The sequence below is a fragment of the Ictalurus punctatus genome, chromosome 18 (assembly GCF_001660625.3).
Source record: "Ictalurus punctatus breed USDA103 chromosome 18, Coco_2.0, whole genome shotgun sequence".
NCBI classification, from domain to species: Eukaryota; Metazoa; Chordata; class Actinopteri; order Siluriformes; family Ictaluridae; genus Ictalurus; species Ictalurus punctatus.
Window position 1 is genome coordinate 7687508 of NC_030433.2, and position 24234 is coordinate 7711741.

General features: G+C 38.4%; 1 protein-coding gene across 1 annotated transcript in view; it reads right to left on the reverse strand.

Moving 5' to 3' along the window:
- arhgap24 (Rho GTPase activating protein 24) overlaps positions 1-17737 on the reverse strand; it is a 102198-nt gene extending 84461 nt beyond the window's left edge. The window contains exon 1 of the mRNA XM_017492798.3: positions 17189-17737. The gene's annotated coding sequence lies outside the window, so the exon portion shown is untranslated. The remainder of the gene's footprint in view (positions 1-17188) is intronic.
- Between the last annotated feature and the right edge of the window lie 6497 nt (positions 17738-24234).

Genomic DNA, 24234 nt, shown 5'->3' on the forward strand with positions numbered 1-24234 from the left:
ACAGTAACAGCGCTTTATCACACCATCCTGTGGTTGATTATTTTTCTGTAATAGCTCAGCATATATATTCCTTATTTAATCTTCTGACCAATCAGAGAATGGATAGACATTGTTTGGGTTGACTCAGTTTGCTACTTATTTGCAGCGTACGAATTTAGATTATAACAATTTTATGAAGAGTGAGTGAGTTAAGTGAGCGATTTTCTACACTGCATTTGGGACACAGTCCAGTTCCAGAGGCAGATCAGGTCGTATTACGTTCACCTCGTCTCAGGCCAACAGAGTGACGTTATAGTGTGTGCAGCAATCAGACCGTGCTCTTGTGTGCTCCCTTTAGCGGAGTGTGAAGAAAACTCAGCAGAAGTTTGTACCAGTCTCAAGTCAAGCTCTCCAAGCAAAAACAAACTCTGGTCTGCTCTCGGAACACACGGAGACTCGGACACGGCGATTAGATGTTATTTAACAGTCGGTGCAGATGTGTTGCCACGTCGTCACCAGCACTGAAGACAAAAGTAGGAGTGTGTGTGTGTGAGAGAGAGAGAGAGAGAGAGCGCGAGAGACAGAGTGACTGATGACTCGAGGGGTCTTTGATGGACTCCAGATGTTCTAGTTTAATGCGCAGTTCCATTCATCTGTCCAACAAGTGCAAGGCTGTGGTGAGGTGAAAGTCTGCGACTGTCTTTAATCTTCTGCTTGTTCCCTTACACACACTCACACACACACACGCACACACGCACGCACACACACACACACATAATGCAAATTTTGTAGGTTCCATATGTTATCATTGTCAGTATGTAGACAGCCGCTGCTATGTGTGTATCTATCTATCTATCTATCTATCTATCTATCTATCTAGCAAGCTAGCTATCTATCCTCAGCCCTTTCTTTCTTTCTTTCTTTTAATCTCTTTCTATCTATCTATCTATCTATCTATCTATCTATCTATCCATCTATCTATCCTCAGCCATTTCTTTCTTCTTTCTTTCTTTTTCTTTCTTTCTTTCTTTCTTCTTTCTTTTCATCTCTATCTATCTATCTATCTATCTATCTATCTATCTATCTATCTATCCTCAGCCCTTTCTTTCATCTTTATTTCTTATTCTTTCTTTCTTTCTTTCTTTCTTTCTTTCTTTCTTGCTTTCTTTCTTCCTTTCTTTCTTTGCATGTCTATCTATCTATCCTGAATCCTTTCATTCTTTCTTTTCATATCTATCTATCTATCTATCTATCTATCTATCTATCTATCTATCTATCTATCTATCTATCTATCTGTCTATATCCAAATCTAGAGCCCTTAACGGTTCTTCAGTTGTCACTTTGGTGGAACCCTTATAAGTTTTACATGGAACAATACAACAGTGTTTCCCTATTGAAGAACCTACCAACTGCATCTTTTCCCTCCCTCCCCTTTGCTCTTTCATCTTTCTCTCTCCCTCTCTCTTGCCCTCTCTCCGTCTGTCTCTTTTCTCTCTCTTTCATCCCTCTATCTCAGTATGAGTGTGTCATCTCACTGGCACTTGGCATGTGTCCCTGTGCAGACGGTTGTGTTCCTGCCGTGCCAACTCTCCATCTCTGTGATTAATTATTGCCATCTACATCTCGATGGAGAGGCCAAGACATCACCCGTCTCTCTCTCTCTCTCTCTCTCTCTCTCTCTCTCTCTCTCCCTCTCTCAGGACCCCTAACAGCTGAGACACGGTAAATGAGTAAACATCCCTCATCACACACAGTGACTTTATCAGGGCAGAGTGAGCTGTAGAGCGTAGAACGAGACGTGATGGAGGACACAGTGATTAAAGATCATCTCTTACACATTTAAATCTGCTGCTTCCACATGAGAGTTGAAAAGTTTGAGTCTGTCAATTGACTAGAGCCATTTAAGTTCGTTCAGTTATAAGATTCGTTCAGATTTGCTCACTGATGCATTAAGTTGCACAGTTTTCCAAAATGTGTGGGCTGATCATGCCATTCCATGTCTAAATTCGATTCACTGATTCAAACCCTGATCCATAAAACAAAAGAATAACCAATCTCAGTAAAGATTCACTGATTCGTACACTGACTCACTGAACAACAGAGGAACGAATCTTAGTCATGGTCAAACAATTCATTGATTCACACACCAACTCACTGAACAACAGAGGAAAAAAATCTTAGTCATGACAAACGAATTATTGATTCACACACTGACTCACTGAACAACAGAGGAAAAAAATCTTAGTCATGACAAACGAATTATTGATTCACACACTGACTCACTGAACAACAGAGGAAAAAAATCTTAGTCATGACAAACGAATTATTGATTCACACACTGACTCACTGAACAGCAGAGGAACGAATCTTAGTCATGACCAAACAATTCACTGATGCACACACTGACTCACTGAACAACAGAGGAACGAATCTAAGTCATGAGCAAACAATTCACTGATTCACACACCAACTGACTGAACAACAGAGGAACAAATCTTAGTCATGATTAAACGAATAATTGAATCACACACTGACTCACTGAACAACAGAGGAACGAATCTTAGTCATGATTAAACGAATAATTGATTCACACACTGACTTACTGCACAACAGAGGAACGAATCTTAGTCATGGTCAAACAATTCATTGATTCACACACCAACTCACTGAACAACAGAGGAACAAATCTTAGTCATGACCAAACAATTCACTGATTCACACACTGACTTACTGCATAACAGTGGAACGAATCTTAGTCATGGTCAAACAATTCATTGATTCACACACCAACTCACTGAACAATAGAGGAACAAATATTAGTCATGATTAAATGAATAATTGATTCACACACTGACTCACTGAACAACAGAGGAACGAATCTTAGTCATGACCAAACAATTCACTGATTCACACACCAACTCACTGAACAACAGAAGAACAAATTTTAGTCATGATTAAACGAATAATTGATTCACACACTGACTCACTGAACAACAGAGGAATGAATCTTAGACATGACCAAACAATTCACTGATTCACACACTGATTCAGTGAATGAATCATATCAACTTTTGAACACTATGTCTTTGTCCTTTTTAATAATTCATGCTCAAGTCTCTCTGAGTTTTTAAGTGGCCTCTTCATGTGGAGTGGGATGGAAACGATAGTGTCTGACACTGGATTTACACACACACTCACACACACACACACACACACACGCACACACATACACACAGACACACAGTCAAATCCTCTCAAAGTCTGGTGCCACTTCAGACATCATTTGTCTCCCAGACATAAGCCTATGTGTGTGTGTGTGTGTGTGTTGGGGGTGTGGGGGCTCGTGTGCCCCCTCTTGACTCTGTCTGACAGACAGAGCTTTATTGATGAACATCATAAATAAATGATGCAGCCCAGAAGGTTCACAAGGAAAGCAACATTCATCATATTTTAAGATTTGAACAGGACGGAAAGAGCGAGGACTAAAATAACAATCGTGATGAAAATATTGACATTTTCGAAGTCGTGACATTTAAATAAAGTGCGTAAACCATCTGCTCAGGTACTGAGATTTAGAGCTGTAACTCAGAAGGTACTGATTATGTTGTTTGATTATTATTGGTTTTTGTTGATATTAATGTTCTAGTTCCAATACGTTATCGTTTCTATAGTAGCAGATCGTTCACAGGGACGGTTCACATAAACTGATTAAAACACGTGTGTAATCTTTGATATGGTGAAGTTTTCTATAAGGAGATGCTTATTTAACATTTATGGAAGGAGTCTCCAGTGTCAGGATGTAAAGCTGTAACTCTTTAAATGTTTTCGAGTAACATGACAAGGTGTTGTTGTTTTTGTTGTTTTTTGTCTTATTACCAACTTGAAGACAGAGAAAAGAAAAAAAGAGAGGCTGGTGAGGGAACGACTGTTTATATCTGCTATAACATACATAAATGTTAAGCGTAACTATAAACTGATAAACTGATTCCTTTGCAAACTTCTTTAGAAATGCGTAAAACACTTCGGGTCATGCAGTTATAAGAAAACGATCTATTTCCGAGTGGTTGCAGTACCTCTGCATCCTAACTAGTAGTTATTTATTGTATTTAAAAGAATAAAACAATGGAAGTGCTGTGTGTGAAAATTTGCACACCCTATGTTAAGTCACATGAAGATTTTCTTATGAAATTCCAGCTTAACCAGGAAATATTTATGCAAATTCTAATGCACAGTAACTATTCATTGGGTGAATTCACTGTAATGAAAAGAATAAAGCAGCAAACGTGGTGTGTGCAGAAGTTTACATACCCTGTCAGCTAGCTAGTAGTTTTTAATTAGTATTCTTGCATCATGATTATTTCTGTCTTTTTCATGCAGGACATTTCAGAAATATTGAGAATACTGCACTGTATGTGCGTGTGTATAGTGATTTCGTTCACCGCCTGTTTTCTCTAAGTGAAATATCTCAGACTCCACAGTCTGTCGGACACTTTTAGTCTTCGGTATGTCGGCTCCAATGATCCTTTTACAATTTTACATCATGATATATTTCTGTGGACTTGAAGGAACTGTTTCTGTCAAGCTGAATTACTGTTTATCTCTCCTTCACACACATACACCCACACACACAAATTTGAGAACATGCACACACCCAATTTGTTTAGAGCAAACTGATACACATCTCTCTCCATCATTGCTGGAAAAATGCTAATATTAATCCCTGGAGCTTGCTCCTTCTCTTTTATTGTTTAATAAGATATTTATCACGCTTGAATTCACAAAAGCCATTTTCTCCACACACCGCTTCTCATTCTGATGAAGGAATAAATAAATGTAAAAAAAAAAAAAAAAAAACCCAAACAAACAGGAGAAGGTATTCGGAAAGGCCATTGGGATATCTGGAAGTCGACTGATAGGTATGTGAAATATGAATAATATCTTGACTGTGCAAGATGACAGTGATTACTGGTCAATTCCACCAAACCTATAAATCCTCTACAAGACTCAATACCTGGTGGAAAATGAAGCCATGATTTTTATGGACACGATTCATCAGTGCTCGTCGTCCGAGCTGGCCGCTCTCCTATTTAATAGCTGCTTTGATTAATCAGACATAATGGCTTATTCTGCAGCATCCTCAAGACAGAGGTATGGAGATTACCTCCCACTTAGGGCTAAAATAGAGAAGCCACCATTATACATGTCCTCTAAGGAGCTGAGTGAGAAAGTGGTAAAAAAAAAAAAAAAAAAAAGGGTGAGGAAATGATGGTTTTTTTCATGTCATGTCACCATAAAATGAGTGGTTATGTACGCTATTAAAGTGCAACTCAGCTGGTGTGGCAGATAAATTTAGCCTCAGTGGGCAGATGCAGAAACAAAACGAATAAACGAGGGGGAAAAAAGAAACATTCAGGGAAAAATACAGCTTTAAATTTACATTTATTTATTTAGCAGACGGAAATGCAAGCAAAACTTTTACAATGCGGTCACACATAAAGGTGTGGAATATTTTACATGTGAGTGAATAATAATAAGAACAATAATAATAATAATAATAATAATAATAATAATAATAATAATAATAATAATGCATCTTTTGTACAATATAATGACGTTCTAAAAATGCACAAATGCACATTAAAACAGCATTGGAAAAACCAGACAATAAATAATTAAATAATAATAATATAGTAAGCTTAAGATAAATATGTAATTAAGATACAGTAGTAATAATGAATTTATATCAATTTAGTAAAGCAGTGACTTATCCTTCAGAAACAAAAATAACATTTAATACAATTTAATACAAGACTTATTCAGAATCTAATGAAACCTATTCTAAATTGTTGTTTATAGTAATTATACTAATTAAGCAAGCTCATTGATTTGGATTCGGAAGACGAAAGCAAAATTTTGTTGTAGAAATCAACTTACGATCAACCAATCAAAAGTAATGTACAGTAATCGTATGTTAAATAATCCACACGTGAGATTAATAAAGGTAGTCGTACGTGGAAAAAAGAGGAAAGTTACTCAGCTAGCTTGTCAGGAAAGTTTCTGTAAGCGTGGTTAGTCTGGTTGAGCTCGCTAAGCTACAGGACAGACTGCAGGCAGATGCTAACATGACTGATGCTAGCTTAGACAAGTTTAGATGGTAAATAAAGACATTTTCACTGAGTTCTGGTTAGAATATTAATATAAATAAAGATAAAAGTGTTAATATTCTAGAATATTCAGTAGAGGATTTATTGTCATGTGCCAAACATTTAAAATTCTCACTAGCAAACAGCACATATGCTAGCTCTGCTGGTTTTCCCTTCAAAATTTAAAACAGATAGGTGGAAACCTAAACAAATCCCCAGGAAGTTTCGCCCAACCTAATTCTTTCTTTTTATTGTTTGATCAAACGCAAGCACATTAAAAACATGTCTAAATATTAATTGTCCGGATCCTCAGATCGGATACGGAGAACCGCCGACCTACCAAGCTTCAATATAGCATATGTACTCCAGTATACAGTATAACATGCTGTGTTTGGCCAGGGCTCATAAACACAGAGCTCACCGTCCAGCTGTTCGGGATTCAGCTTCTTTTTTTTTTAGCTGCGCTAGCTCTGTTTGATTACTCAGCATATTTACTTTCTGCATGGGAAAGTCAGCAGCCCTGCAGCCAAATCCAATGCCGCTGTTTGACCCGGGCTTTTGTTTGGCCTTTTTACTGCTGGGAAAGTGCATTGAATTTGACTAAATCGTTTTCACTGCTAACTCAAACTCCCGTTAGCATTTTTACCCATTACATAATCAAAAGCGAATTTCTTGGTTATGTATAAAAGCAAATAATTTGTAGTAACTGCTATGCGTTCTGAACGTACTCTTAACTCTAACATTACCTTAATTTAAAGTTAGTTTAAAGATAAATGTGAAATCTCAACTATGTGTGACTTTACGTTTGCTAGCACTGTTAGCTTTGTTTGATTACTAAGCATATTTGTTCATGGGCATGGGAATGTTAACGACCCTGCGCCTCAAAAACTAATGATTTAGGTCTAAAAAGAATCATTAGCAATGCAGAAATACATCAAGTAATTAGCTAATACTGAGTTAATTATACTAGCATTTCTTGATTCGCTGGGTTAGCTTTTAGATTATGATTATCGCGAGAGCTAAAACCTGATCTCAACGGTTTTAGCTAAAATGGCAATGTGGTTTGATTTTGTTTAATTTTATACAGAAAATGAATCAAAAGACTGACTTTAAGCTTGAGAACTTTTCATATGAACTGAATTTTTTATAAATTGTTTAAGCAGAACACCTCACCGGCTAAAGTTAATGTTTATCGTTATGTATATGGTTCTTGCTCAACCTTCAGCTAGCAAGAAATGTCAATCTCTTCTAATAAAACTTGTTCTTCACTGTTATTTTTATGCAGCAGCCTAGGCATCATGTGAAACAGAAGGCAATACTAACATACGCTAGTTTTAACAGTATAAAAGTTACACATTAAATACAGCAAAGTTAGCTGTGTTTCATATATAACAAACTAGTGGCCACTTACAGTGAGGGAAATAAGTATTTGACCCCTCTGCAAAACATGAATTAGTACTTGGTGGAACCCTTGTTGGCAATCACAGAGGACAGACGTTTCTTGTAGTTGGCCACCAGGTTTGCACACATCTCAGGAGGGATTTTGTCCCACTCCTCTTTGCAGATCTCCAAGTCATTAAGGTTTCGAGGATGATGTTTGGCAACTCGAACCTTCAGCTCCCTCCACAGATTTTCTATGGGATTTAGGTCTGGAGACTGGCTAGGTCACTCCAGGACCTTAATGTGCTTCTTCTTGAGCCACTCCTTTGTTGCCTTGGCCGTGTGTTTTGGGTCATTGTCATGCTGGAATACCCATCCACGACCCATTTTCAATGCCCTGGCTGAGGGAAGGAGGTTCTCACCCAAGATTTGACGGTACATGGCCCCGTCCATCGTCCCTTTGATGCGGTGAAGTTGTCCTGTCCCCTTAGCAGAAAAACACCCCCAAAGCATAATGTTTCCACCTCCATGTTTGACGGTGGGGATGGTGTTCTTGGGGTCATAGGCAGCATTCCTCCTCCTCCAAACACGGGGAGTTGAAGTGATGCCAAAGAGCTCCATTTTGGTCTCATCTGACCACAACACTTAAACCCAGTTGTCCTCTGAACCATGCAGATGTTCACTGGCAAACTTCAGACGGGCATGTATATGTGCTTTCTTGAGCAGCAGACCTTGCGCGCGCTGCAGGATTTCAGTCCTTCACGGCGTAGTGTGTTACCAATTGTTTTCTTGGTGACTATGGTCCCAGCTGCCTTGAGATCATTGACAAGATCCTCCCGTGTAGTTCTGGGCTGATTCCTCACTGTTCTCATGATCACTGCAACTCCACGAGGTGAGATCTTGCATGGAGCCCCAGGCCAAGGGAGATTGACAGTTCTTTTGTGTTTCTTCCATTTGCGAATAATCGCACCAACTGTTGTCACCTTCTCACCAAGCTGCTTGGCAATGGTCTTGTAGCCTATTCCAGACTTGTGTAGGTCTACAATCTTGTCCCTGACATCCTTGGAGAGCTCTTTGGTCTTGGCCATGGTGGAGAGTTTGGAATCTGATTGATTGATTGCTTCTGTGGACAGGTGTCTTTTATACAGGTAACAAGCTGATATTAGGAGCACTCCCTTTAACAGTGTGCTCCTAATCTCAGCTCGTCACCTGTATAAAAGACACCTGGGAGCCAGAAATCTTTCTGATTGAGAGGGGGTCAAATACTTAAATTGCTTAAAGGGTGCTCATTAAAATGCAAATCAATTTATAAAATTTTTGACATGCGTTTTTCTGGATTTTTTTGTTGTTATTCTGTCTCTCACTGTTCAAATAAACCTACCATTAAAATTATAGACTGATCATTTCTTTGTCAGTGGGCAAACGTACAAAATCAGCAGGGGATCAAATACTTCTTTCCCTCACTATACATCCTGTTTGTCCTTCTAGTGACTTTGACTCACTTTTGACAAATCAGTAGCGGCTCGTAAACATACATTTCGGTGTTGCAGGATGACATTAATAACGACATAGCCTCGAACAAAATGGACTCGAGAGGCCATTACGCTTAACATGTGCTATAAGCTAGTATCTAGTGAATTTTTAATATCCTGTAGTTAAAAAGTCGACAACATACAGTATGGTCATCAAGCATACAGTCTAGCAGCTCGTTTTGAGTTGTTTTTGACAGACATTCGTTCAGCTGTGTACAAGGGTTGCCAGATTTCAGCCCAACTACATCTCAAAATCCACACAAAAGATCTGAAATTAGCACAAAAAAATCAATATAAAGGGAAATACAATTTTCTTCTATTTTTCACAGCCTTTGCATGGTTAAACAAGGTCACGGTGGTGTGCACACATTTCTGATATAAGTACATTATCATAAGGACACTCCATAATCCCCCTTTCCCTCTGCAATACATCTTACAATAGAAATGGTTCTGTACATCATAGACACCGTGTCTGCACATAAACTTTGCCTTTGTTTTGCAGAATTTTATTAATCTTTATGCCAATTATTTGCTATTCCTTGTCCTGAGCATGGGGCAGCGTGATTCGTTCCCCAATGGGACTCTACTAGCGTTTGTTGCAGTTCCTATTTTTGACCACTAGGTACAAAAATAACTCTATGGCACCAAATAGGGGAGGTCAGCATGCTAATCCATGATTTGATCATCCACATCTAGTCATCTAGGAAGGTGAGAGGTAAGTCGGCTTAAATATCTGGCAAACAGCAAAATGTTGAACATTTTCAAAAGTAGTATTGTAGTATTGTAGTATTTCGACAAAATTTAAAATGTATGGAATTGTGAATGAGGACTCAATGAAGATTAATGGACTTCATGGACAAGTAATAGGATGCCGCTTAAACTCAACAGATGAAGTAAACCCTTGTGCTTCCAGATGGAAGTCGTTTCTCCACCGTGTGCTTAAATAGCAGCTATTAGCCAAAGCAAAGTCAATACAAACGACTAGAGTGTGAATGTTTATGGCGTGTGTGTAAAGCAAAACAGGGCTAAACAAAATGTCTTTAACTCAATAGCAGACTCCTTTAGTTTAAGTTCTGTCAAGCAGAGCCACAGCATTATTATTATTATTATTATTATTATTATTATTATTATTTTTATTATTTACCATTTTTGCCTTGTTTTTTTTTATTTAGCGTACATAAAAAAAAAGTTAAATTCTAACAGTAGTTTTCTTTATACTTTATAGCCTTATTAGCTAATAATAATAATAATAATAATAATAATAATAATAATAATAAACTGAGATTAGAAACAACTGGTCTAGGGCACCTTCACTAAAACCCGACAATTTTTCTGTTATTTATTAACTCCTGCTGCTTGTGTGCGTATAATAACTACAGCCACATGTCTGTCTGTCTGTCTGTCTGTCTGCATATTTGTGTCTGGACATAACAGCTGCTGCTTTTGTTTCCTCCAAATAACCATGAAAAGAGGCAGAAAAAGTTAGTTTCATGTTTTATTTTGTGTGTGTGTCTGTGTGTCTGTGTGTTTGGGTGTGTCTGTGTGCACGTGTGGGTGTTTGGGTCGTTTCAAAAGGGGGGGGGGGGGGACAACACCAAAAGAGCATATATGGGTGTGTCCATTGTTCTTAGACCCCTGGAGCTCTGTGTCCGAGTAAACAGTTTTGTGCGTAGAATATTTTTCGTTAAAAATGACAGTAGGACAATTCTGGGTCGGAATTGGCGGGAATTTGGTACGCATACGTAATACGCCAGCTCAGATACAGAAATGTCCCTACAGTACGTACTAACACTATCTAGCTCAAAAAACACATAATAGATAACAAACAACATGGTGAACACAGATTGAGTATCAAAATACACACATCACATCAAATACGACCAGGCATCATAGCTAGCTAATGTTAGGTGACTAAAACAACTGATTTATCTCACTTTTTATTAAACGCTTTTTTTATTAAACACTTTTTATTTGCTAAGTATCAAATCAGGTGTGTTAAAGCAGGAAAATGCTCAAATAAGAAGAAATTGTAAGAAATATAGAGTAATATAAAGTTTTAACTGTGCTGAAAAAGTGACACACTGGCTCTAGGCAGGGTTGCCAGGTCTCTGCACAATTGCTCCTCTTAAAGAAACTGAAACTATCCCAAAACTTTGGGAAGACGCAGTTTTCATATTTTTCCTCAGTTTTTGCATGGGAAACAGGTACACTGTTGTGCACGCGCATTTCTGATTTGCAGTATCAGCTACACACCTTTATATCATTGCCTGGTATCCAAGCCATAAATCCAAAAAATGTTTCCCTCTCCTGATCTATCTAATATATCGTTAAAGAGAGATGGTTATGTACATCCTAGATACACAGCCTGCACTTACACTTTCTCTTTGTTTGCACAAATTTGATTTGATTTCATTCAAATGATTTGCTTTGAAAACAGGATCTCAGTTGCCGTAACTTTGTTCCAAAACTATCCCAATTGGGTGTGAGAACAGCCCTGGGAACCCTGGTGCTAGGTTGGTGTGTGTGTGTGTGTGTGTGTGTGTGTGTCTGTGGGTGTGTGTGTAATATTTTTGACAGTGATTTGATTGGACGCTGATTCATCACAACACCATATAGTTCACTTTCCTTTTACTCTCATCAAAGAATCGATAATGTTAAATCATTCTAGCTGTCAATCAGAAACTGTGTGCAACCTTTTAAAAACCATCCAACATGAATTGTCCATTTGTTTTGTGTGTGTGTGTGTGTGTGTGTGTGTGTGTGTGTGTGTGTGTGTGTGTGTGTTTGCTTTCCTGAGACACTGCACTGTCACCCTTACCCAACTTTCCAGCTAAAAAAAAAAGGCAGACGCGCCACCCTGTGACATCATCACAGGAGAACTTTACTCTATATGAATCTACTCAAACCAAAGGTACTCATTTTTTAAATAACATTTTTTCATATATTTTTTAATGGCAGCAATGTCAGAACGTTGTACAGTAAGGATCTCTGTTTTTTGTTTGTTTGTTTGTTTGTTTGTTTGTTTTGATTTTAAAACACTGTTCAACTGTCATCTATATGAAGTGTTTAAAACTTTTTTGTTCTGTTATTTATATCCTAGTGTAGTTTAGTATAGTTTAGTTGATTCAATGCTAGAACATTCTGTAGTTGTGTCATAACACCCCCCCCCCCCCCCCCCCCCCCCCTGCCCCCCCCCCCCAACCAAAACAAACACATTCTTTTTTTTTTTTCTCAACCACGACCAAAGCTTTGGTGTTTTGAAATCCCTTTACCCTCATAAACAAAAAGCATGGATTATACAGTTTCCATGCCAACAAGCCAAACTCTTTCTTTTTTCAAAAGAGTGTAATGTATAGAAGCTAACTGGCTAACATTTAGCATGTTATAATGTTATATAGCATATTATACTGCATTCGAGTGAAGGTTGTAACCCATAATTTGTGGAATTCTTGGAACAATCTCCTTAACTACAGTGTCCAGTGACGGAAAATCTAAATGGCTGCTCACAAAATGGCTGTTCACATTCAGCTAGCTGACTGAGGTATACGTTGATATTTAACTAGTCTTATAAACAATTCAGCTAGCAGACTGAGGTAAAGGTTGATATTTAGCTAGTCTTCTAAACAATTCAGCTAGCGGAATGAGGTAAATGTTATAAACAGTTCAGCTAGCTGACTGAGGTAAATGCTGATATTTAGTTAGTCTTCTACACAATTCAACTAGCTGACTGAGGTAAATGTTGATACTTAACAAGACTTCGATGCAATTGTTGGATGTTTTCTTTGTTTATTCCTAGTCTGAGTTGCAAGTTTTAACTGAATGTAGCATAACGATTTAGTTAGCAGGTGGAGACCAAACATACAGTATAGCTACATATAGTATTTTTCTATTTTTTATATGGACAGTGACGGTGGAAATGAGACAAAATCCCACACATTACAAACATCAGCAGTTTCTCAAAACACAGTGCTTGTTGTGATTCAGAAGCATGGCTTTGCAGCTATTTTCACTTCTCCTTTTAACATCCAAAAATAAAATTTGGACCCGCCGTTTCCTGAGCAGTCTCGGCGTTAAAGCCGTCAGTATCCATTCGCTCACACCCGAATCCTCCACGCTACCGTTTACACCACCCTCTCAGTCAAGAACAAAAACTTCCCAAAAAAATTAAAAATATGGAAGAGGTCTGATGTTTGTGACTTTTTATTTATTTTATTTATTTGGAACCAGCCAGAGTTAGTTCTTTGTGTCTGTGTCTGTGTGTGTGTGTGTGTGTGGGGGGGGGGGGGGGGGGGGGTTATTATTTATGACTAAGTAAGCAATAAAATCCGCAATATCATGTTGTTACAGGAAACTAGTCAATGACATGGCAATGTGGTGAAGTGGAGTCACCAAAGCCCTGAAGTGTTTTATTCCTCCTATACCACAACAAATGGAGCTTGTCATGTTAACGAGAAGCCGCTACGTGTAAATTTTTTAAAAGTTGCCCCTTTACCTGACACTGGAGACTCCTTCCGGAAAAAGTTATGGAAAACATCACCACATCGGGAATCATTTAAATGAATCTACTGTAGGTACTGCGTCCACTGTGTGAATGAGCTCTTGCTATAGAAAAGATAACATTTTAGAACATTTATTTATTTATTTATTTGTGTATAGAACACCTTCGGTCAATCAGAATCCAGCGATATAAGAAACCCCAGGAAAGAAAGCTACAGATTCTTATGTATGATTGCAATTTTTAGGGAAAGAAAAAGACGAGGCAGGTGACGTGACAATATCCCACATGATGCCTCAGTATCCAACACAAACAAACACAGATGACGTGTGAGCCATGATATCATTGCTCCTCTAAATAACTGCAGTGCTGACCCTCTACTCTCTCTCTCTCTCTCACACACACACACACACACACTCACGAGCTAGAGCTCGAAAACCCATACCCTACAGTTCACTCCAGAGTTTGTGTACATTTCTATATGAGGAGACTCACTAACATGAACCTTGGCTGACCGTCTTCAACGAGTTACCGCCATTTTATATACAGATTACGCTGTTCGAGTTTAAGTCACTTATTTATTCCAGTTACACGCTAATGGAAACGTGGTCGATTCATATTATCCAGAACGAATCCCTTAATTAAGACAAATAATGCTAGCTGTTCGATTAGAAGAAAAGTAATGGCGCCCTGGAAATGTTCACATCTCCGTCCTGGTTGACGAATGAAGCTATGAAAAGCAGCTGCTTTAGCCTATGCTGTTAGAGAGAATTACAATCCAGTCACCCAGGATGTATGTTAATGTTAGGTGTGAACAGGGCCTTAGTGAGTGTCTGCGGTAGCCGACACGCTGCAGTGCTTGAGTTGCATTGCAAGTAGCTCTTTCATAAAATAGTCGCCATTTTTTCATTGAGCTTTTTTTCTGTGAGCTTTTGTGGGCATGGCTAAATGAAGATAGGTAGATAGGTAGGGTGCCAATACTTGTAGAGTTCATTGGATAGATAGATAGATAGATAGATAGATAGATAGATAGATAGATAGATAGATAGATAGTAGACATGTTTGGTAAAGAGTCAGTGTGCCCTCACCTTTTTCTCCCTCACACACACACACACACACACACACACACACACACACACACACACACACACACTCTCTCTTATAAAATCTTATTACAAAGCCAAACCTGGTCCAGCAGCTGACGGAAATCTGATCTCACTGAGTTCAAAACAAAGCCAAGAACATTCCCAACTCCAGGCTGTGTGTAACAAGACAGCCATATTCCCATTCCATCCCATTCTGCTACCCTACACACACACACACACACACACACACACACATGCACACACACAGACAGCCCTGAGCTATGTACACTGAAGACACCTGATACATCTATACGCAACACAAAAGCGAGTGTGTGTGATTTCAGTGTGCGTGTGTGCAGTGAAATCCCATCGCCATACACATGGAAAAAGGCCACGTGCTACACAGTATGGCAGAAACCACATGAAAGCTTCTTCCAGGTCCATGAAACATCGGCGTCCGGGATTTTTACTGGATTTTTACACAATATTAAAACACACTGGGGAGGGGGTTTTTTGTGTGTTTTTTTTGGTAAGAGTGACGCTGCATTCGGCCTGGCTGAGTCACATCTGCACCGAACCAGCCATTTAGCAGCTTTCTGACACACACACACACACACACACGCACACGCGCACACACACACACACAAACACAATTTACACAAACATACACATACACACACAATTTCAACACACATGCGCATGCAGTACAACTTACACACACACCCGCTTTACACAAACACACACTTTCAACACACACACAATTTACACAAACACAAAATTTCAACACACGTGCACACAAACACTACTTCTTTTGCAGAGAAGCATCTGCTAAATTTATACATAGATAGATAGATAGATAGATAGATAGATAGATAGATAAAGTAACAAAGGACAAGCAAAAAGAGAAGAAGTAAAGAAATTATGAGTAAGAAAGAGAGGAAAAATGAATGAGAAGGTCAAGAGAAAATGATAGACAGAAGAAAGAAAGAAGGTGAAGAATGTGGTAAAATAACTAAAAAAATAAATAAATAAAAAGGGGTTTTAATAGGGTTAATAATGTGTATTAACCAGAGCATATACAGTATATCTGGCATCTCCTGTCATAACTTGGATCAAATAAACAAACAAACAAACAAATAAACAGACAAATAAATAAAAATAATTAGTGCTGTGATTGTATTGCTAACAAACCCACAGTGGAACTTGATGTGCTCTTCCCTTCTAACAGAGACACCGAGACCCAGATAAGAACTCAATACCTATACACACACACACACACACACACACACACAGGCACACAGATGATCACACACATGAATGCACTGCGGCTTTCTAACATAACACTACAGTAATAACACGTCTCTCTCCTCATGGCTTACACTCTCAGAAATAAAGCTACCAAACAGTACTCTTCCTCCTCCCTGAGGTGTTTTAGTACACTTAGTACCTTTAGTACCGTTAGTGTTTCTCTTTCACCTGGAAATTTGTATGTAGTGTATGTTTAAACATCAGTAAGCTTTATAATTGCCTTCATCTAAAAGCTAAATAAAGGTACCACATGTGCCGTCACAGGTCAAAGATACTCGATGGTACCTCACAAGTGATGTGGAAAAGTAGTGAAAGTGTACAGAGAGTCGTACCTATTGTCCACACACACACACACACACACACACACACACACACACACACACACGTTTATTTTAATTTCCTATAACATCACATCCTGACATGTTTAGTTCCTCTTACACCACAGGAATATATCGACGGTTACCGTTTTTTACTTATTAAATAATCGTCACACTCAACATACTTTTTATCCGTTTATAGATACGTCATATTGTGGAACGTCCATGAAACAAGTTCTGAAGTTACAGCTTTGACTGTTAGAAAGTGCTGACACTGGAGACTCCTTCCATTAATGTTACCGAATACTTCACCATAACAAAGATTACACATGTTTTTTTTTTTATATTCCATTTACGTAGACCGTCTGCTGTACATGTTCCTGCGAACGAGTAGTTGCTATGGAAATGAATGCGTTAAGCAACTGCACTATCGTCAGAGTTGCTGTTAGAGAGAATTAATCAACACCTTCTGACCAATCGCAATCCAGAGCTCAACAGCGCTGTGGTTCTACGATCCATTTCTTTATTCGTGCACTTCATTGTGTGCACTCTCAGTTACATACACGCACACACACACACACACACACACACACACACACACACACACACACACACACATACACACACTCTCTGTTTGCTTTACAACACCATGTAATCGAACCTTCCCATGAGCTCTTACCTGCCGGACGCTAATCCAGTCCTCACTAGATAACATTTACACACTGAAGGTAGGTTTGCTTACACACACACACACACACACACACACACACACACACACACACACACACACACACAGACTACAGCTGCCTTAAGACATCATCTCACTTCTTTCTCTGTATCTCTGTATTACACATTTCCTATGAGCATAAAACACACACACACACACACACACACACACACACACACACACACACACACACTGTAACCGGATCATACCGTGAGCTCTTACCTGGAAACACTCTGATCCCGATCCACTGCTCCAGAAAATCTCAGAGACACAGAAAGTCCAAACAGAGAGCAAGGTGTTCCAGAGTCCGTTAGAGAGTACAGTCCGTAGCCTCATACATACACACTCACACACTCACACACACTCACACACACTCGCATACATTCACACACACTCACACACACTCACACACACTGAGACAGAGAGCGAGCTGTCATAAACTTTTTGCCTGACAGCTCACACCATCTGCATACACTTGGGTTCTGGTGGGGAGCAGAGTGTGTGTGTGTGTGTGTGTGTGTGTGTGTGTGTGTGTGTGTGTGTGTGTGTGTGTGTGAAAAGTAGGAGTGTGTGTGTGTGTGTGTGTGTGTGTGTGTGTGTGTGTGTGTGTGTGTTCGTGCTCTCAGCAGTGGCACACGAGTCCCTTCGTGTCATACACACACACACACAGACACACATAAAGCAAGCACTACAGTCTAGTGAAGTCCTCTATCCTCTCTATCAGACACAAGGATGGGCGAGAGACACTGAGAGAGAGAGGGAGAGAGAGAGACAGAGAGAGGGAGGGAGAGAGATAGAGAGAGAGGGAGAGAAATAGAGAGAGAGGGAGAGAAGGAGGAGGAGGGGCAGCTCTGCGCTTGTTTGAGGAAGTGTGTGATAGGAGGACGCATTCAGTGCAGCACACACACTCCCACAGTGGTTTCAGATTCCACACATAGACAACAGAACAAAACATACACACACACACAAACCAAAAAGCTCCCTAAACCCACACGATTTTGTCTACCCACAGCTTTGCTGTCTACTTATTTCATATAGAAACACATCTCTCTCTCACACACACAAAAACACACACACACACACACACACACACACACAATTACACACACACATTTACTGAATTACACCTAATTAACAAATTAACCAACCAAAAATCCACACACTTTTCTTTATTTAGTATCCAAACTCTAATATGTGCTTCTTTTCTGTTAGTAATTTGCTTGTTTTATAGTATTTATTTGCTTCATGAATAGACTTGTTTATGAATTTATTAATTAGAAGAAAAACATCCTTTAAAATCTTTTTTTGGATAGGACAGCGAGCACAGCCTGGAATCACTCTGTTACTTCATACAGGTTGTCTTGTGTGCGTTAAATAAAGTTCTGCTGAATTTAGTGGGACTGGCCCTACAACGCTAATGTCGCTAACAACAAACGGAACACTAACGCGTGTTCACCTTGGTCGACTGTCGAGTCGTTCAGGATTCACTCGAGTGCAGCTACATAGGCATGTTGAACTCTCTGATATGAACTGATCGTCCTGGAAGCCCCGCCCCCTTCCTAAATAGTCATTCTTCCTTCATTAATGTGAAATAAAATCTATGAATATATGTTTAACTTCGCTAACATTAAACAAGTAACATAACAGGTCCATACAGAATTTCTGCGTTTTTTTTCTTTCTTCAAATTTACGATGCAATCTGCTGCATTTTTTGCAGAAAACTACTCGAATCAGTGAAATCGCAATCATACGAAATTCTTTTGCACGCTCTTTCGCAGTGATGTTTGTTAGTAAATGAGACCTTTTAGCTGTACTCGTGTTCGACGCAAGAGGACTTGCGGTTGTGATGACGCCACATGACGCGTCTCGGCCCGAATCTGCAGAAAATCTGCGGTAATTTAGAAGAATTTGGAGTTTGCTGGATTTTGCGTTTATTTCTCCGATCGCAAAAACGCGAAAACCTAAAAAGACTGATATAGCTAACATCGGTTAAACGTATTTATTATGAACACGCCATAAACAGAAAACATTCTGAGAAAATTTTGAGAGAAAAAAACATACTTTAAACTAAAATACCAACCAGGAAGTCCTGAAATCGAACATTTTACAAATGATTTTAATGATAATAAAAATTCGAACATGAATTAAGTGACCAAAAAAAAAAAGCGAAAATATGTCGAAGTGCAAAATTTTTGGAACATGACGTGAAGTGTGTAAAAATAAAAAAATATTGGCGAAGGTTAAATGGGTGGAGTTGACGAGGTTTTGAACTTGTTTGAACTTGTTTTTTATTATACAGTGAAAGTGACAGAGTGAGACAGTAACAAGAAGGGAGAAGGAGAAAAATAGAAAGAGGAAAAGAAAGTTCCAACGAGTGTGGCGGCGGATTTTACAGCCATCGAGTCGAGTCTCATTTATAACAGCCAGCATAAACTCTGTGTGCGTGTGTGTGTGTGTGTGTGTTGTGTTTCTGTGCCAGTCACTTACATGCTTCTAAAAAGCAGCTCTTTTAATTAGCCCAATAAAATCCAGCAGACGATGTTCCTCCTTTTGTCTTTTCCATTAACTCATTGCTCAGAGTGCCCTGAGACTCTCTACACAAACAACTGCATTTTTAATTCATTTAGCTGATGCTTTTATCCAAAGTGAGGCAGAATCTAATCTACACAGAGAATCCTGGCTTTATGTCAGTCGTGAGATTTGAACTCGCAACCTTCTGGTCACCAAAACCTTAAAAACCATAAAAACTCAGAGAGCTATTGGATAATTAGTGACTTTTCCATTGTGTACATAATGTAAAGTGGGCGTGGCTAATATCTATCGAGTTAGGGTCTTCTTTATGCAAAGTGCATGGGGCTAATTTTGGGTTAGGTTTTAAAAACTGTCCTCGTATACAGTATACAGTACACGAGAGAATACCGTTTGAGATTTTTCAGCTACTCGAGTCATTTGAGTCGGTTAAGTTAAATGATTTGTTTACCAAATATGCAGCCTGATCATTTCACCAACCGACAAAAAAAGAAAAAAAAACAACTTAAGTTGTGTAAATTAACTAATAATCATTGCTGTTTTGTGTTATTTTATAATGTGCTAGCGAACCCACTCAAAGATTCACTGATTCCAACATTGAATCTTTATCTTGACCAAAAGGATTCACCCTACTCAAGGTGCAGGGATCATACATGCAGTTGCAAACCAAACTTACACAATTCACAGATGTGTAAAAACACACACACACACATGTAGAATCTAAAAATCTTTTTTGGGAATCTAAAATTTCATTTTTGAAACCCATCAGCAGCAACTGAACAAAAGGAACGCTTAATTTCAAATCGATTCATTTTTACTTAATGACTCGTTCAATGAATCAAGGCTGAATCATTCGGGGATGAATCGTGTTATATGAGATGCTGAATGCAGGTACACAAAAAATAATGGCTTTCTTTGCATTTCTGTTTACACTGTTTGGTGAACCACATGAATCAAAACTGAGTCAATGAGTCGATTCGGCCAAAAAAATGCACACGATGTCTTTTTTTTCCTCCAAAATTCAGTCAATCACCCAAAAACATGTTTAGTTTCTGAATTTTGCTTTTTTTTTGCTTGTTTTGTAGCTAACAAGCAATAGAAGATTATAGCCACCAGTTTAGCTATGCGCAAGCTTCAGGTGTGAGCTGAATCATGTACTCATACTGAATCTACTGGGACTTTATTAACTTCTGAGACTCGCCAACCCTCCGTTTCATCCCTTTTTAATTTTATAACGCTAAAAAATGAAGCTGCCGCACACATCTCTCTCGCATTTGGCGCCAATTATCACGCCAAGCAGCACTTCGTTCGTTAATAGAGTTTTACAACATTAACTCTCAGAGAGGAAAAAGTGAATTTGGGAAATTGCTTGCGGACAGCTTGCGGTTCACTTCATTAACTTTAAATACAGTTACGGCTGCAACTCGGCGCTTTTCAATCCAACACTGCTGACATTATTGAGCTCAGCATGAAATGAATAAAAGCTGTTTGTGGTAAATATCGTCATATAAATAATAGAGTGTTTATTTGGCCTTGTTTTTGCTCCTGCATTAATCCTGAACCGCTTTTCAAAAGGCTCATGTTCACTAATTCATCGTGGTCGGATTGGCCGAGGTCTTCAGGACGCCTACTGTGGGAAATTTTGTGCTTTTCCCAGAATCCTTCAGAAGTCTCAAACGTCTTCATGGCTAAATTTATCTAACATCAATCTTGTTTAGATGGAATTTCACATTATTTAAAGAATTTTAATTTTGTACTGCTTCTGAAATATCACTTCACCTCGCCTTACTGACGATGTCTCATTTATTTTTTGTCTAATTATCGTTGCCGTAGTTTCTGAACTGTTTCCTGACTCTACACTGATATTTAACCCTTTCATGCATAAATTATTTATGCGCATATACAGATCCTCTTATATCTTCTCTGAATGCTCACCCATGCTCTTAATTTTTCCTCAAAATTGCATGATGTATGAATTTTGATTCTGTCTATATATTACTGAATTAAAAAATAATTTTTAAAAAAACTGTTTTTAAAACTTTGAATGTCCAAAACTTAATGCATTCAGGTCTAAAATATGTAAAGTTGAAGACAAAAAAAATTAGAAAATATCATTTCCGTAACATAAAAAAATATATGTACGCGGTTTGGGATTGTTGCATGACACAGTGAGGGGAAAAATCTTTCCAAAAATAACACTAATTTATAAAATTCTAAGCAATCGAAAGCAATCAGTACAAAAATTTCTGTTATTTTGTGTTTTATGTTATGTACAAATTTCATAAAGATTGAGAACGACAAATAGTCTAGAGAGCTACTAAAATTTATGCTAATTTACAGTAATTTGAGTCTTATATTTACCTAAAGTATTTTTTAAAAAATTGCCATAAATTGACTGTTCATAAATGTGCTTAAATATGATCATTTCTATTAGCAATCCCATGGATCATTCAACGTGACGTCGCTGTAGCTGCTAAGTAGCAGCCCAACTGTAAAAAGTTCAACATACGGCCATATTATCACAGAAAAAATGATAACGTACTGTGTACATCACTTTGCTGTAGGACTTTCTAGAGAACAAAATGTGCCTTGTAATGTGAAAAGTACGGCAGCTGTGGATAAGCGATGAAAATAAGATGTGCCGGGTTTAACTCTGAAGACGATTGACTCATCCTGAACAGTTGGTCCCGTTAAAAATTCCCCTCCTGGACGGGAGACGCCGAGGAATGTTTGTTCAGGAACGAGCAGGACTCAGGAGTGTGCTGTCACCGAGGAGTTCGACGTCTAAAACACTGCTAGCATTCCTGAACTGAACGATAAAGCACAAGGCTGTAAAGTCAACAGGCTCCAAAAACATTTCACACGTAAAAAAAATGTGTGTGGAGATATATATATATATATATATATATATATATATAAATCTTCAATTCTGCCAGCATGAGCAGTTTTCCGAAGTTCAGCTGATGCAGCGTAAATCTGCCGTGTAACCTTCTATAACCTTTATAATGTCTATAACCTTAATCAAAACAGAGTTCATTCATTAAATACATTTTTCCAACGTTAAACTTTTACAGGTTATTAGACATAACTCTTTATTTGACATTTCATCTCTTTCAACTTCAATTACAGTTTTATTTTGCGCTAAGAAAATGGAATCACAACAAAGCCGAACTAGGTCACGCTTAGCCGAACTGGCTACGTTAGCTAGCTCGCTAGCATGATTTTCTCTGATGTCTCCCGGTGAGTTCACCTTTTGAAGTAATAACTACAACTGTTAGCTTACCTGTCTTGTTATGTTTGCAATATCCTTTTTGTTCTAATAAGGTTCTTATAAAACTAAGAACATGTCAGTTTGAGTATTTATTAATTACTTTTTAATTACGCTAGTTGCTTTTAGTGATTAGCCAGATAACTTACTTCATGTTCTACTTCAGGCTACGTCTATAGTCGTATTCTGTTTGGGTGAAAATATGACCTGTGTGGATAAAACGTTTGACGTGTCTTATTTAATAAATAAAAAAAGTAACTGCTAATTGCTGATCGGCAGATTGCTGTAGTGTAAGAGGAATAAAACACTCCGTGTTGTGCAGTTACAGGAAAATATTCACCTTCAGCGATTGGTAGCAGTAGCTCCGCTTCATCCCAGCACTCCATCGTTGATTATTTTTCTATAACGGCACAACATGGACTGTTTAATTCCGTGTTAGACTGTGCTTATGTGGAGTGTATATTTGGATATACATTTTTTGCACTAAACCTGTGAATACCATTACCTGACCTTCAGATATAAGGTTACATTACGGTAACATGAGTAGCTGACAGTGCATGAAACAACAACAACAACAACAACAACACACCTCTCAAAAGCAGTGTTTTTCAGCTCAGTCTTACAAAATACTAGCATGTGCTGGATCAAGTGCTTTTTTATAATTGTTAAAGTAAGACAATTCTGTAGTGTTTTTGCAGCAATATAAACTCCTGTTAAATGTTTAATTCAATCCATTCCATCTTCTCATTCATATATCATCATATTAGCCTTTCATTTTTATTTCTTCCTTTTTTAATTGTCTCTAAGCTATTTTTACGGTAAAGAAATAAACACACACATATATACAGACTGTATATGAGCATCTGTGTGTGCATGTGTGTGTGTGTGTGTGTGTGTGTGTGTGTGTGTGTCATTGTTGTGTTCTCATGGACTGCAGGATTCAAGGGCATAGACCTGTGTGCCGCTTCTCATCAAGGTCATCAGAGGTTAAAGGTCACAAAGAAGCCTGTGAGGGGACAGCGGAGGATTGAAATGTCCTCCTGAACCTAGAAGTGTTCATCATGTTTACTGAAGCTGGGGAGGGCGCAGACAAGAATATGCTGGGTTGGAGAAAGTTTCTGTGTGTTGACACATTCCTGCAGGCCTCAGAACACACACACATACACACACATACATTTTAGTACTATCCTTCAAGGACCTTCCATTAGCATATAATTTAATCTTTTTCAACTACAACTACAATTTCATTTTGCTTTCTATTAAGAAAACTAAATCGCATTGGATAAATGTAGGCTGAGCTTTAGCCGAAATTGCTACGTTCACTAGAATTCAGTGGGTGTTATTATGGAAAATCATCACAGCTAGCATGATTTTCCGTAATGCCTCTTATTGAATTGTCCTTGTTAATTAGTAACGACTGACGTCAGGTCGTCTATCTCGTTCTATTTATCATATTTTATCATGGGTAAAG